General features: G+C 34.1%; 1 pseudogene; it reads left to right on the forward strand.

Moving 5' to 3' along the window:
• Positions 1-4570: 4570 nt before the first annotated feature.
• LOC110570514 lies at positions 4571-11668 on the forward strand (annotated as a pseudogene).
• The last annotated feature ends 2475 nt before the right edge of the window (positions 11669-14143 follow it).

A 14143-nucleotide genomic window follows, 5' to 3' on the forward strand; every position in this document is an offset into this window, starting at 1 on the left:
ACTCATGTTGACTGATTTTGTCACGATATATTATTATATGTGTTAAAAATTAAGAGTGGTGCTGTCAGGAAACTTCATGAGGCATTTAACATATGAGCTAATGCTTTCCATAAATATATCCATGCATTCACATTCACATCTTTACTTATCTCAGATGAAAGCCTATGGAAAGAACTTCATTAAAGCATTATGAAAAAGATATTTACTGAGAGAAAGACAAAATGATTAATACACAGCCGTCATGAAACACATTGGAGCTGATGGTCTTGCCATTAAAAGGAGCTATAAACATTTCTGCTTGAAATGGTGGTGTTCGTTAATGTAACAGCGCCCTCTATGTTCGAGAGTGTGCAATAGGGAGAAGAGTAATACGTTCTTCGAATAGCTGATGAAACCTGATTTTTTCCATATAAGTTTTTACACATAAAGGTAAAATTAACTTCTTAACTTGTTTATCAGTCAATTTTAAAGTCTGGATCCATAAAGCCAAAAGGATACTGTTAAAATTTTATAAGCAAAAAAAAAAATAGAATTTTAAATCCATAGTTGTTAATTTCTTTGGAGAACAGCCATTCACCTAACGTGCTTGAATATTAAAAGCAGAAATAATTTTGAGTAGGAAAATAAGACATTTTAATACTGCAAATTAACATTTAAGTCTTCAAAGTAAGAGAAAAATACTTGACTTTGACATAAACCATAATCATAAATTATAGGTTTCATTTATAAGGCATCTTTTTACAAATTATAAGGAAAGCCTACTGAATTATATAGAAACCTTCTACAAGGGAGATTTTATCATAGAACTAATACCAGAGGAACAGATAAAATGTACTCTTTTAGAAACAACTATCCAGAAGAAAAGCCTTTTTTCTTCCTATCCTTTAGTATTTATCTATATGTATCCATCAATTTCCCAATGTAAATCTTCAGATTCTTTCACAAAGTTTGCCCTCAAGGTGTTATAGATAAAAATTAGAATAAAGAAGCCCAACTTTGTTGAGAGCTTACTTAAATAGGATAGTTCTAAATTCTTGTTTTTATTAATAATTTGAAATGTTTGATCTTTTAAGGTACCTGTTAGCTTCCATTAATTATTGTAGGCTATAAGCACTTATAAATATTGAATTATCTGACACAAAAATGCAATGCACAAAATGGAAGTTTTGATTGAGGATTTTTATTCTAAATTTTCCATTTATGCAACTGTGCTGCTAAGTATATTGCTAAGAATAAGAAAAAAAAGGAGTTGGAACAAATGGATTGGGCAAATAAGGTTGAAATTTTTCATAAACAAAGTGTTTCTCAAACTGGAAAATGGGAGTGGCTTTAGGATGTCTAAGAAATATCAAACGTTTCTGTCATACACTTTAAATTTTACACAGTCAAGACTTTTAAAGTACTATGATAATTTAAAGAAATAATTCTACCTTTTTTTCTCCAAAACCGTCAAACTTTTTCTACATCATCTATAACGTATTGCTACTGAAATTTGAATGTATAACACTTCAGATAGAGAATAGACAGCCAAACTAAAACAAATAAGACTTTAGCAGAAGAAAAGTTAAGTACAAATATAGTCAAATCCAACCTTGTGACTTCCACCAAATGCATTAATAGGCTATAACATGACTAATAAAAAATTATGCATAGACATAATTGTCAGGGGGCTTAAGAATAGAACTTATTCTGAAGTTTCTTTCTGTCAGATCTAAATATAAAGTTGGAACCTTTCAAATCTCCAAATACCATTTTTTCCAAAAGAATGAGGACCTGAACATAGGGAGTATGAATAAAGGGCCCATGTTTTTGTTTCAAGAATGTGGTGGAAGAATGAACTGTTTTGCAAATTATAATTACATTCTAACTTTAATATTTAGAAAATTATTAAATAAATTGTTGAATATATTTCCTTTTTCAAAACCAAAAATACAATTTTAAAAGCATGCACTTTATAAACTTAATATAACTTTAAAAACTAAGAAAAACAGAAAAGGAGCAAATTTATTTACTTTCTCCTTCAAGGGTAGGGAAGAAAACTCAAATAACAATTTGAACTTTTTGTTTTAAATACTGTGAGCGAGTGCCAGCATTTACAAATGAAATATTATAGAGCAAACCTGTGTAAACAAGAACAAATTGCACAGTACAAAAAAATAAATGCACAAATAGTTCCTAAAGTAGGTTGTCAATTGGGGAAGTGACCAACTTTTATAAATTTTTTAGTAGATTAGTAGATATTTGGGGGAAAGAGAGATTCACTAACCACTCATTAACATGTTATGCAGTCTTTAATTGAATGTGACTATAGCCCTATAATACTGAAAAATGTCCAAAAAGTTAAACAATTCATTATTCAGAAAACGGTACTTATTTGTAAATTTTAAAAATCAGGGAAAATACCCCAAACCATCAAATTTAGTCCCAACTGTAAGTTAAGCAGATGTTGAGCACATGCTAAAATCAAGAATGCTTGTAATCAATGATCTGGCAAAGATGATGATAGAGAGTCAAGGTTAAATTAGTAGACAAGGACTGGAAATATAGTGATAAAGATATACAGTACCTGTCCTCCATCTCATTCTAACTTTATAAAAAGAAGTTGGGGTCTAAATGCCTCCTCCAACTAATATATCCCCATTTCTGCCACCAATGACTTCTTTGTTGCTAGATCCTAAATCTTCAGCTCAGGCAATCATCCCTGTTTGCTTCCTATTCCAGCTCCTTCTGTCTGGTCTTTCCTTGCTACAGTTTATTATTTATTTTGCAGCAGAATGACCTTTCAAAACCATCAATCCAGATAATAAGCTCCATGAGGGAAAGGACCCTGACAATACAAATTCACTGCAGTCCAGCTCCTAACCCATAAGCCAGTACCTGGCACAGTGCACAAAGCAAGCCTTTAATGAATATTGTTGAATGAGTGAATGAACAAATAAAAAACCTACTCATTGCATTCCCTTCAGCGGCACCACATAAATTTCAACTGTATTAATGCAGCCTAGAAGGCACTGCATACACATCCTTTTTAAAGCTCTGCCTCCAAGTGCTCCTTTCCCAAATAATGGACTCTAACATCCAACAACAGTGCACTTCTTTTAGTTCCTTAAAAAAAAAAAAAAAAAAAAAGCAAACTCTGCTTAATTTTCAGTTTTTATTTACTTTCATCTAGAATATTCCCACACTTTTGCTCTCTTTTTCCCTCTCAACTGCCCCTCTTAAGGCTAACTAACACCTACTCATCTTTCAACTTCAGGTCTCTGACAATAAATCACCTCAAATCTCTCTCTCAAAGCTCTCAAAATACCAAGGACAAATGTCATGCTAAATTCAGCATAGAATACAATGCCGCACATGATGTACTCTCAACAAACGTGCATTGAAGGAATGTAAGTAAAAGGAAGGTCAATTGATTGATAATTGGTTGCTTCAAGATTGTTCCGTCCATTTGCTGATCAAAGTTAACTCAATTTTGCACTTGTTTTGAGATGTGACTATTGCCCTTGTGACAAAAGCCCATACAATCCAAGCCTTCTAACAAAGTTTCTAGGATAAAATTAGTGCCTAAGAAAATGATCATCATATCTTGTTAATATTCAATAAAACTGTTACAAACACTGCAAATATTCAGACATGAATATATAGTCATAATAATTACAGATGAATTTAATAAACAAAACATCACTAATTGATGGTATGTCAGACTAGGACAAACATGGAACCTCAGTTATGCATCCACTTGGGCTGGAATCTTAGGTTTACAAATTCAATTTTTCTGATCTTAAGCTAGTTACATAATCTCTCTAAGGCCCATTTTCCTCATGTATAGAGGTAAAAGCAACTTGTGGTATGACTGGAAGGAATACAGAGGTTAGAGGTGTTGAAAAATGGGTGTCATTATTTCAAAGTCCACGTGTTAAAATCTATACCATAGAATGTTTTATTTTAGTGGAAAGGGTTATTAACAAATAAGAGAGAGTACCACTCAAGAATACCATAGTAAATATCTTGATAAGCCTGTTTTCCTATTTAAGGAGATAATTAAGATTTGACCATGACTAATTACCTTAGAGATAGGTTTCCTGCCTCTATGGCAAATTAATTTGTGTCACATAAAGTGCACTAAAACATCCATTAAATCAAGTATTCAGTGTCTGATAATCAATTCATCTAAAAAAAAATCAAACACTTGGAAGTGTATCACTGATGCCTTTTATAATTTTTTTAAAATGTTACCAGAGATTATATAAGATTTTTAGATGGACTCTTCAAACATTTAACCCTTAATCCTTTACTCAACTGGATTTACAGCTAAATATCTAGAGTGAGTCTATAGATTAAAATAGTCTCAAACTATTCACAGTGTTTAGTTTAGCAGGTTAATTGGAATTATTTCTAAAATGTTTCTTATATTCCAGGCATAATTCTAGACACTAATAACAAAAAACAAAATGGGGAAAATACCTCTACTCTCATAACAGCTGAAAACATCACCCATTAATTATTTTGGTCCTGCAGGCCAAAAGTCTGACTGGTATTGGCTGGGACCTCTATTTAGGTTCTCACAAGGATGAAAAAACAAGATGTTGGCAGAGGTAGGCTCTTATCTGTACTCTCTGGGAAATAATCTACTTCCAAGATCATTCATGCTGTTAGCAGAGTTCATCTTGCTGTTGGAGGACTGAGGTCCTCATTTCTTTACTGACTATCAGCCAAGGATCACGTTCAGCTCCTTGGGGCTGCTGCTTGCACATAACCCACTCCATCTCCAAAAGCACCAATAGCACTTCACATTCTTCTCTCAATTTGAATACATCTGTCTTTCCTTTCTTCTACCAGCCAGACAAAACTCTGCTTTTTAAAGGGCTTACCTGACTGAGTCAATTCCACCTGGATAGAGGGATAATCTCTTTTATCTTAAGATCAACTGGTTTGAGATTTTACTACCTCTGTAAAATCCCTTCACAGCAGTACCTACATTAGTGTTTGATTAAATAATCAACAGACAGAAATCTTGGGAAGAGGGCATGTGCCCTAGCTTCTGCCTACCGAAACAAGGGGTACCAACTTTAAAAAGAAATAAGTAAAATGCATATTGTGTCAGATGATGGTAAGGGCTACAGGAAAAATAAGTATTTAGACTGTAAGAAATGATCATGTGGAAAAGTACTGTGAGCTCACATTCTATAGTCTGAAACATAATACATACCTAGGGAGACCTGCGCTTCTGGAAGTGACAGGCTAAAAAGAACATTGAGAATCTCCCTGGAGTTTTAAAGCAGAGCAGTAGTGGGATAATGCTGAATATGTCAGAGGGGAAGATAGAGGGAGAGATCTTAGCAGGAGTATTTAGTGTTTGGTAACTCCACTCAACTCTTATCAGTGTTTGTTCAGAGGCCAAGGGAGGAAGGAGATCTTTATAAACTAAGCTGTACCAATTTAAGAAAAGTACAAATAGAAGCTGCACCTATTCTCAATTACATCTTTTCCCTATAAACCTGAGTGTGGTGTTTATTACTCCAATGCATGTTCTTATATTGCACCCTGAAACAGAAACCATATTTCCAAAATTGTATGAGGACTCACAGAACAGATAAACTGTACCAACATATGCAAGATAAACTAAGCCCAAGCCCTTTAATATCAGTTTATTTAGACACATTCATTTGAAGCTATAGTAACTCTATAGAGACATATTTTTTAAATTTTTTATTGTTATGTTAATCCCCATACATCATTAGTTTTAGATGTAGTGTTCCATGATTCATTGTTTGTGGATAACACCCAGTGCTCCATGCAGAACGTGCCCTCCTCAATACCCATCACCAGGCTAACCCATCCTCCCACCCCCCTCCCCTCTAGAACTCTCAGTTTGTTTTTCAGAGTCCATCATATAGAGACATATATTTTATTTTATTTTATTTTATTTTTTTAAAGATTTTATTTATTTGAGACAGAGAGCACATGAGAGGGGGAAGGGTCAGAGGGAGAAGCAGGCTCCCTGCCGAGCAGGGAGCCGGATGCGGGACTCGATCCCGGGACTCCAGGATCATGACCTGAGCCGAAGGCAGTCGCTTAACCAACTGAGCCACCCAGGCGCCCATAGAGACATATATTTTAAAGGTAAGACCACTCATCTTCCAGTGGCTCATTTCACAAAATCCATTTAATTCCTGCGAATATCATTCTATGACTTATTTCAGCATCCAAAATGCTATAAAATAACCTTCCTTGACTCCCCATTTTAAGGAGAAACCATGGTTCCTCATGGTTTGTATCTTCCTTTGCTATAGCAAGCTAATTAACCTAACAGTAGACTGTCGCTAATGGTCTCAGGCTGGTGAAGCCTAGCACGCAGAGTACTCAGCAAGATTTGGCCAGTCCCTCAGTGATGCTAACAAGCAGCTCAGTCCTATAGTAGTGTGCACATCTGGGATACCTGGAGTTTCCCTCTGCTGAGGGCCATCCTATCCATGAGTATGAAGTTTTATTTTTAATCTGAGCTCCAATTATTTCACAGACTTCTCAATATTTGTTTTTCTTCTCTGTCCTGAGAAAAGAGTACCCCCCAGACTTCCAGGTCATTGGTCAAATTTGTATACATTTTCACTTATGTGGATCTTCCACAGCATTAATTTGCCACCAGCCATCCTCTCTACTTGTCTATTGTCTATAAGGCTTTATGTCTCTTAATAAGGTTCAATAAATATCTTTCTACAAAAGGCCAGATAGTAAATATCTTAGGCTCTGTGGTCCAAACAGTCTTTGCTGCGACTCAAATCTGTATTACAGCATGAAAACAACCAAAGACAATATGTAATAAATGCATGAGGTTGTGTTCCAATAAAACTTTATTTGTACAAACAGATGTGGGTCTGGATTTAGCCTGTTCACTGAAGGTGCTGACTCCTGGTTTATAAGTTGAAGTTCAAAGGACAGGAGACAGAGTTCAGAAAAACTGGCCTCTCAAGTGGATTAGAAGCTGCCAGTTTCAAAATCTCATGTCACACTAGTGTGTCACACTAGTGTCCTTTGGAGAAATGTTACAACAATTTAGCTTTTCCAAAACTTATAAGGACATTCCTCAGTATTGTCTTTACGTTCCTGAAAATATTTTACTCAATTCCCTCTGCTGGGGCTAGAGGCTTCTTTGAACTACTAGTGTTGGGCCAGGTCTTGAAGATACATGGTTTCATAACTATGTCCTCACTGACTATTGCAGTTCTCATGGAGTTTTTTAAAATCTGTGTTCTTTCCAAACTAAAAATCTGCTTCTTCATGTTTCATGTTACAATCCTAACTAATATGCAAATCCCTCCAACTGGCATAATTTCAATAAGGGCAATTTGGAATTGTAGTGACAGTTTGAGGAACTTTTGATATGAACAAATTTGTTCATTTGAGAGGCTCCATAAAACAAGCATTCAATGAAGCAAATTTTAAGGTCTTTTACAATCTGTTGGATCTCAAATTTGAATTGATAGTTTTTTAGGATTTATATAAATTAAAAAAAATAAGGAATTTTTAAAAAATGTTTAACTTTCAATGCTTTACATATTTTGACTCTTCTAAATAAAGCTTTTTTCCCCTTCCTAAAACAGCTATGTAAAAAGCTAGATAGTAAGTATTTTTTTGTAAAAAAATTATTCTAGAGTCACCTGGGTGGCTCAGTTGGTTAAGCATCCAACTCTTGATTTTGGCTCAGGTCATGATCTCAGGGTGTGAGACAGAGTCCTATATTGGGCTCCACACTGGGCATGTAGCCTAAGATTTTCTCTCTCCCTCTGCTCCTCCCTCCCCCCAAAAAATATTCTAAACTTCAGTGAATTAAGCTAATAGTCTTGGTCTTGGTTAGAGGTAAGGATATATATAAACATATAAACATAATTTAAAGAGTCTTTTAAAATATTATTTGTGAATATAGGGATTTATAATGTGGGCTAACAAAAGTTAATTTAATATTTCTGATAAGTAGAAGATTCTTTTTAAAAATGAGAGTTACTGGGTTTCAAAACAACTCTTTATGTCTCTTCCTAATTTTATCACAGTGTAAATAATATTCTACTTTGTCTAAGACTAATAATTGTAAGAATTCTTTACATATTTTAGATATTAACCCATTATCAGATATGTGGTTCATAAATATTTTCTCCCATTACACAGGTTGCCTTTTCATCTTGTTGACCATTTCTTTTGCTTTGGAGAAGCTTTTCAGTTTGATGTAGTCCTACTTGTTTAGTTTTGTTTTTCTTGCTTATGCTGTTGCTGTCAGATCCAGAAATGCGTGCCAAGAACAGTGTCAAGGAGCTTTTTCCTTTTGTTTTCTCCTATGAGTTTTATGGTTTCAGGTCTTACATTTAAGTCTTCAATCCATTTTGAGGTAAATTTTGTGAGTGTGTAAGATATGGGTCAGTTTCTTTCTTTTTTTTTTTTTGCACATGAACACCATTTATTGACTAGACTCAATCTTTTATTCATTGAGTATTGTCAAATATTTGTCAAAGATCAGTTAGCCATATATACATGGGTTTATTTCTAGGTTCTTAATTCTGTTCTGTTGGTCTATGTCTGTTTTTATGCCAGTATCATACTTTTTTGATTACTATAACTTTGTAACATAGTTTAAAATCAGAAAGTGTGATGCCTCCAGCTTTATTCTCAGGATTGCTTTGACCATTAGGTGTCTTCTGTGTTACCACACAAATTTTAGAATTGTTTTTCCTATTTCTGTAAAAATACTACACTCAACTGTAAAAAAACAAAATCAGGTAACTTGATTAAAAATGGGCAAAGGACCAAAATAGACATTTTTCCAAAGATAATCAAATGGTCAGCAGATACATGAAAAGGTGCTCAACATCATTAATCATCAGAAAAATGCAAATCAAAACCACAGTATCACCTCTCACCTATTAGAATAGTTACAATCAAAAAGACAAGAGATGACAAGTGCTGGTAAGGATGTGGAGAATAGGTAACACTTGTACAGAGTTGGTGGGAATGTAATGGGTACAGCCACTCAGAAAACAGTATAGATGTTCCTCAAAAAATTAAAAATAGAATTGCCATATGGTATAGCAATCCCACTTCTCAACAGAAAATAAATCATTCCAAAGAGATATATGCCCTCCTATGTTTACTGTAGCATTTTTTACAATAGCCAAGTTACAATAGTCAAAACATGAAAACAACCTAAGTGTCTGCAGATGCACAAAGAATTTGTGATACACACACACACACACACACACATAATGGAATACTATCCAGCCATAAAAAGAAGGATATCCTGCCATTTGTGACAACTGGATGGACCTGGACGGACACTTGAGGGCATTATACTAAGTAAAATAAGCCAGAAAGAGAAAGAAATATACTATATGATTTCACTTATATGTGTAATCTAAATAAATAGATCTCCTAGAAACAGAGCACAGATTGGTGGTTGCCAGAGGCAGGGGTGAGAGGCAAAGGTTGTCAAAGTGTACAAACGTCCAGTTATAAGATGAATAAATTCTGAGAATTTAATGAACAGCATGGTGACTGTGGTTAACAATCCTGTCGTTTATACTCAAAAGCTGCTGAGAGTAGATCTTAAAAAATAAAAATAAAATTTAAAAAATTATTGTATTATGATTTTAATTCTAAATTTCCATATTTACTTTATGAATCAAAATATGTTGTTTCTAAAAATTATTCATAAACAAAATATTGTGTTCATCTAAGAAAAACTGTAATAAAGAAAGCCTTTTAAAGGAATTCATGCTTATAAATTTCTTTACCTTGTTCAAGCCATAAGGATAAACACAGACATGTCAACTTAAGTAGTAATTTCAAGATTCTTGTTAACTGTAAGACCTTAAACTAAATTAATTTTTAAATTACATTCACAGAAAATATAATCTGTGCTCATATGTAACCCATTATAATCTTCAACTAAAGAAGACATATAAATGTGTTTGGGTCATGTTACATACCTGTTCATTTTGAAGAAATGTAAAAAAAAAATGTGTGTAAGGTATCAGAGTATATATGTAGAGCAATGCATATTTATTATCTAGGACAAGAAGAGAGATAAAAAGGAAATATATTCTTTTAAAGGAAGACAAGTGTGGTTGCTTCAAAATGTAATAGTAAATAATGAAATATAGTTGAAGACGTACAGTAAGTGCAGAGGGTATGAATGAGGTGAATTTTGTGTGCCTGATATATAGTAAGTGAAAATAATGAGAGATGGAAGCAATGAAATATACTTAAAATTTAACAAAACTGGCTAAATATAATAGGTCCATTCACAAGGGGTGAAAAAGGATTGTGACTCCTTTACTGCAAACTGTTAAATGAATGATATGCAAATAAAAAAGGAGTAGGCAGAATTTGAGCTTTCTCTTTGTTAAATACTAGTTATTTTGTGCCCAAGTAACAGAGTTTCTTTTTATCATAAATATATTTTTAATTCTCTGTACTTTTTGACATATTTATAAATTATCTTTGATAACTATTGATTTTTGTAAAAGTTAAAAATGCCTAATATTATAGTCACTTATTGCTGAGCACATATGTGCATGTGTGTGTTTGTGTGTGTTTTAAAATACTATGTGTACTGTTTCTTGCATAATGAATAACTTATACTTGGATACCTGTGGCTTATGTTTGTATTTTTTTCCTATGATAATCTTTTTATTTTACCTTTCCCAAATTTAGGTCTCAAATTTAAGATAATAAAACTTGTCCTCTATACCTAAAATAGCTGTTTTCTAAATGACCATTGCTAACACGAAGCTATGCTACTTTACTTTATTAAAGGATGGTAAATTAGAATAATTAGGTTTCTCTATCATGCCCTAAATTTTAATTAAAAATTAATCTGAGGCTTTACACAAGCTGAGAAACACTTCTGGAGCTTCTAAACGCATGTCTAGGACTTTATTCTGGACACTGTCACAATGAGAAAACCAATGGACAATGGCCACCCAATGGAATGAGTGGTAGCAACCAAAGAAATTGCAGAAGCTGTCAGCAGCTCTGGGATACAGTATTTCAGTACTGGATGGAGGAAATCCAGTATTTTGTGCTGTTTATTTGGTCATCCTGGATATAATTGTAAATGAAGACCTTCAAGGAAATGTCACAGGAGAGGGAATTATCTTACTGATAACTTACAGAGTTACCGAGTAAACAGAAGGCTAAACACACTTTGACAGGCGATGTCAGGGATGTTAGCCTTTTGATTAAAGTTGATTTAGGGATGGTCAGAAGAGGACTCCAGCCACAGCCAAAACTCAACACATCATCTACAAGATGAAAGAAAAGTGGTTCTCCATGCTGATAGACCTCACAGAAATGCTTAAAACCATGTTCATAACAAGAAACATACTTCACTGAAGAAGATACAAAGTTTATGGTAAACCAATCTGACGGAATTTTAACAGCTTTAGGAGAAGCCATGGGAGCCAAAAATGAAAGTGTGATCTCTCAGAATACTCCATGTAGAACAAATATACCTAACGAAGCACATTCAGAATTGTTCAGTGATGGCACCACTGACTCTAAAGAAAATCCCAGCAGGAAGAGAAATGGATTGTGCATAGATAAACATTCACTGCTCAGTAAGAAGCTCAAGGCACAAAAGATTAGCATTTTAAAGCAAGATAAATGTCCAGGGACATAGCAAATGTGTGGATCTGTCTCTTCCATTAATATCTCTACTGTACCATCTAAAAGTAGAATTTTAATTGTTTAGATTTGTAAATAAAAAGCCAAATTTGTAATAAGAATAAACCAAGTGACGATCAAACCATGGTAAGATTATTAATTCAACCTCTAGCCTGTTAATTTCTGACTTGAGATTTCTGAAAGTACTTAATTTATTCTACAAATTTAAACCTCAAATTTAATATGAAGGTGCAGTTTTACTTCTCATGTTTTAATGTTTGAAATTAGAGAACAAAGTACAATAGGTACCTTAATTTGGGAGACTTGAGTGCCTTAAAATATGAATTCTGTAATGATTTAATGTATGTAAGTACAGTCATAGACTGTAATAAAAGATGATATAAACAAAAAATAATATAAGTCTATTTGGTCCCTTAATTTAGGACAAACAGAACAAACCTGACCAGTCAAAAAGCACCTCAGTCTTATTTTTTTAATCACCTACTACTTATTAGTGGTTTGCAAAACTAGACATAGTGTCTACCTTTTAAGTCAAGTGTAGATAATACACACTATTCATATAATCAGATAAGTATAAAATTGGCATTACGATAAATGCTTAAAAATGTAAATAGCAATAGTCTCAGAAGACTACATAATTAAAGATACTTGACTTAGATACTTGACTTATTTTGAGGAAGTGTGTTCAGGGAACTTTGAGAAAATAGCATTTGGACTGGTGTTTCCAGAGAACAGAGAGAAAGTGTTCCAGGTAAGAGAATAGCACTTAATAGAGGCTCTATGTTGAGAGGAAATGTGGCACTGAAAAGTAATTAATGGGGACAGGCCTTAAAAAGTAAGAGAGTGCTTGATATTAGAGATGTGAGTGAAGAGATATGTAGGTTGAGATCACATTATGGACTTTATTCCTTTTCACCAAAACAGTAAGAGAAGATTCAATGATTTTAAGTAGGGGTTTTAAATAGGGGTGTTCATAACAAGAAACATAGCAATAGTAAAACTGGATAACATAGGTTGTGCCTTACTGAATGCCAGGGATTGTCTTAAGCATTTCCTAACTCATTTAAGAACCATTGAGAAGCTCAGATTAGTTCATCAAAGCTCACAGAGGCTAAGTAATATTCTTGTTTGAGTCAAGATTTGTGTATGCAAGTCACTTGTGATGACCACTTTTTAAAAAGCAGCAGTATATTCCTAGTTCCTGGAGCTTCTCATTCTGTAAGTCTACAAAGGAGGCCCAGGAATCTGAATTTTAATAAGCATGATCAATAATCCTGACAGACTGTCCATGGATCATAGTGGGACAAACAATGGGCACCTATTATATAATGCTTCTTATTCCACACACATACAAATGATCTGATCCCTTGGGAAAAGTCCCAGAGACTACATAGTCTGATCTTTCACTACTAAATTCCTATATCCTGCCTTCAAAGATTGGAATATGCAGAAGACAGCTGTTTATAGATCTTCAAAAAACCATGCACATCAAGCTAAAACAATGTCACTAAAATCTTAGCAAATATTATGCAAGAAGATCAAGATGGTAAACAAATTTCATAAACTGGTAACCTCACCAGTTACAAGATACTCCTATCAGAGGTACTGAACTTTCTGAAGTTTCCCTATGACAAAAAAATTCATCTAAGGGCTGAATTAAATTAGAAGAGTGGTTGCCTGACATGGGGTGGGGGTGGGGTTGGAGGTTGATAAAAAAGTGGCATGAGCAAACTTTTACAGGCGATGGTAATGTAAATCTTGGAAAGGTTTTAATTGCACCATATACACATTTGAACTCACTGAACTTATACTTAAGATCTATACATTTCACTGTATTTAAGTTATATGGTAATGAAACCAATCTATCAATCAATCAATAAATATAAATACCTGTGACATAATGACCTACTTCATGCCCCATCCTTACAACACCTCTCAACTCCAGTTGTCCTGGCATTTTCTATTCCTATGACCTTCTTGTGAAGAGGTCCTTAGGCACACAGCAATTCTAGAAACACAGTGCCTTTATCTATTCTACACAAACTTGTCCACATCAAAACACATCATTTCAACTTACATGTTTTGAGTGAGAACAGCTAACAAAACATTAAAATGTTGAGAGGTTGAACTAAATTTTCATGCATTTTTTTCTTTTTAAAAAATTTTTAATTTATTTATTTTTTTTATTTTAAAGATTTTTATTTTATTTATTTGAGAGAGAATGAGAGAGACAGAGAGTGAGCACATGAGAGGGGGGAGGGTCAGAGGGAGAAGCAGGCTCCCCGCTGAGCAGGGAGCCCGATGCGGGACCCGATCCCGGGACTCCAGGATCACGACCTGAGCCGAAGGCAGTCGCCTAACCAACTGAGCCACCCAGCCGCCCCCAAAATTTTTTAATTTAAATTCAACTTAATTAACATATACTGTATTAGTTTCAGAGGTAGAATTTAGTGATTCATCAGTTGCATAA

Source organism: Neomonachus schauinslandi, chromosome 5 (genome assembly GCF_002201575.2).
Source record: "Neomonachus schauinslandi chromosome 5, ASM220157v2, whole genome shotgun sequence".
NCBI lineage: Eukaryota > Metazoa > Chordata > Mammalia > Carnivora > Phocidae > Neomonachus > Neomonachus schauinslandi.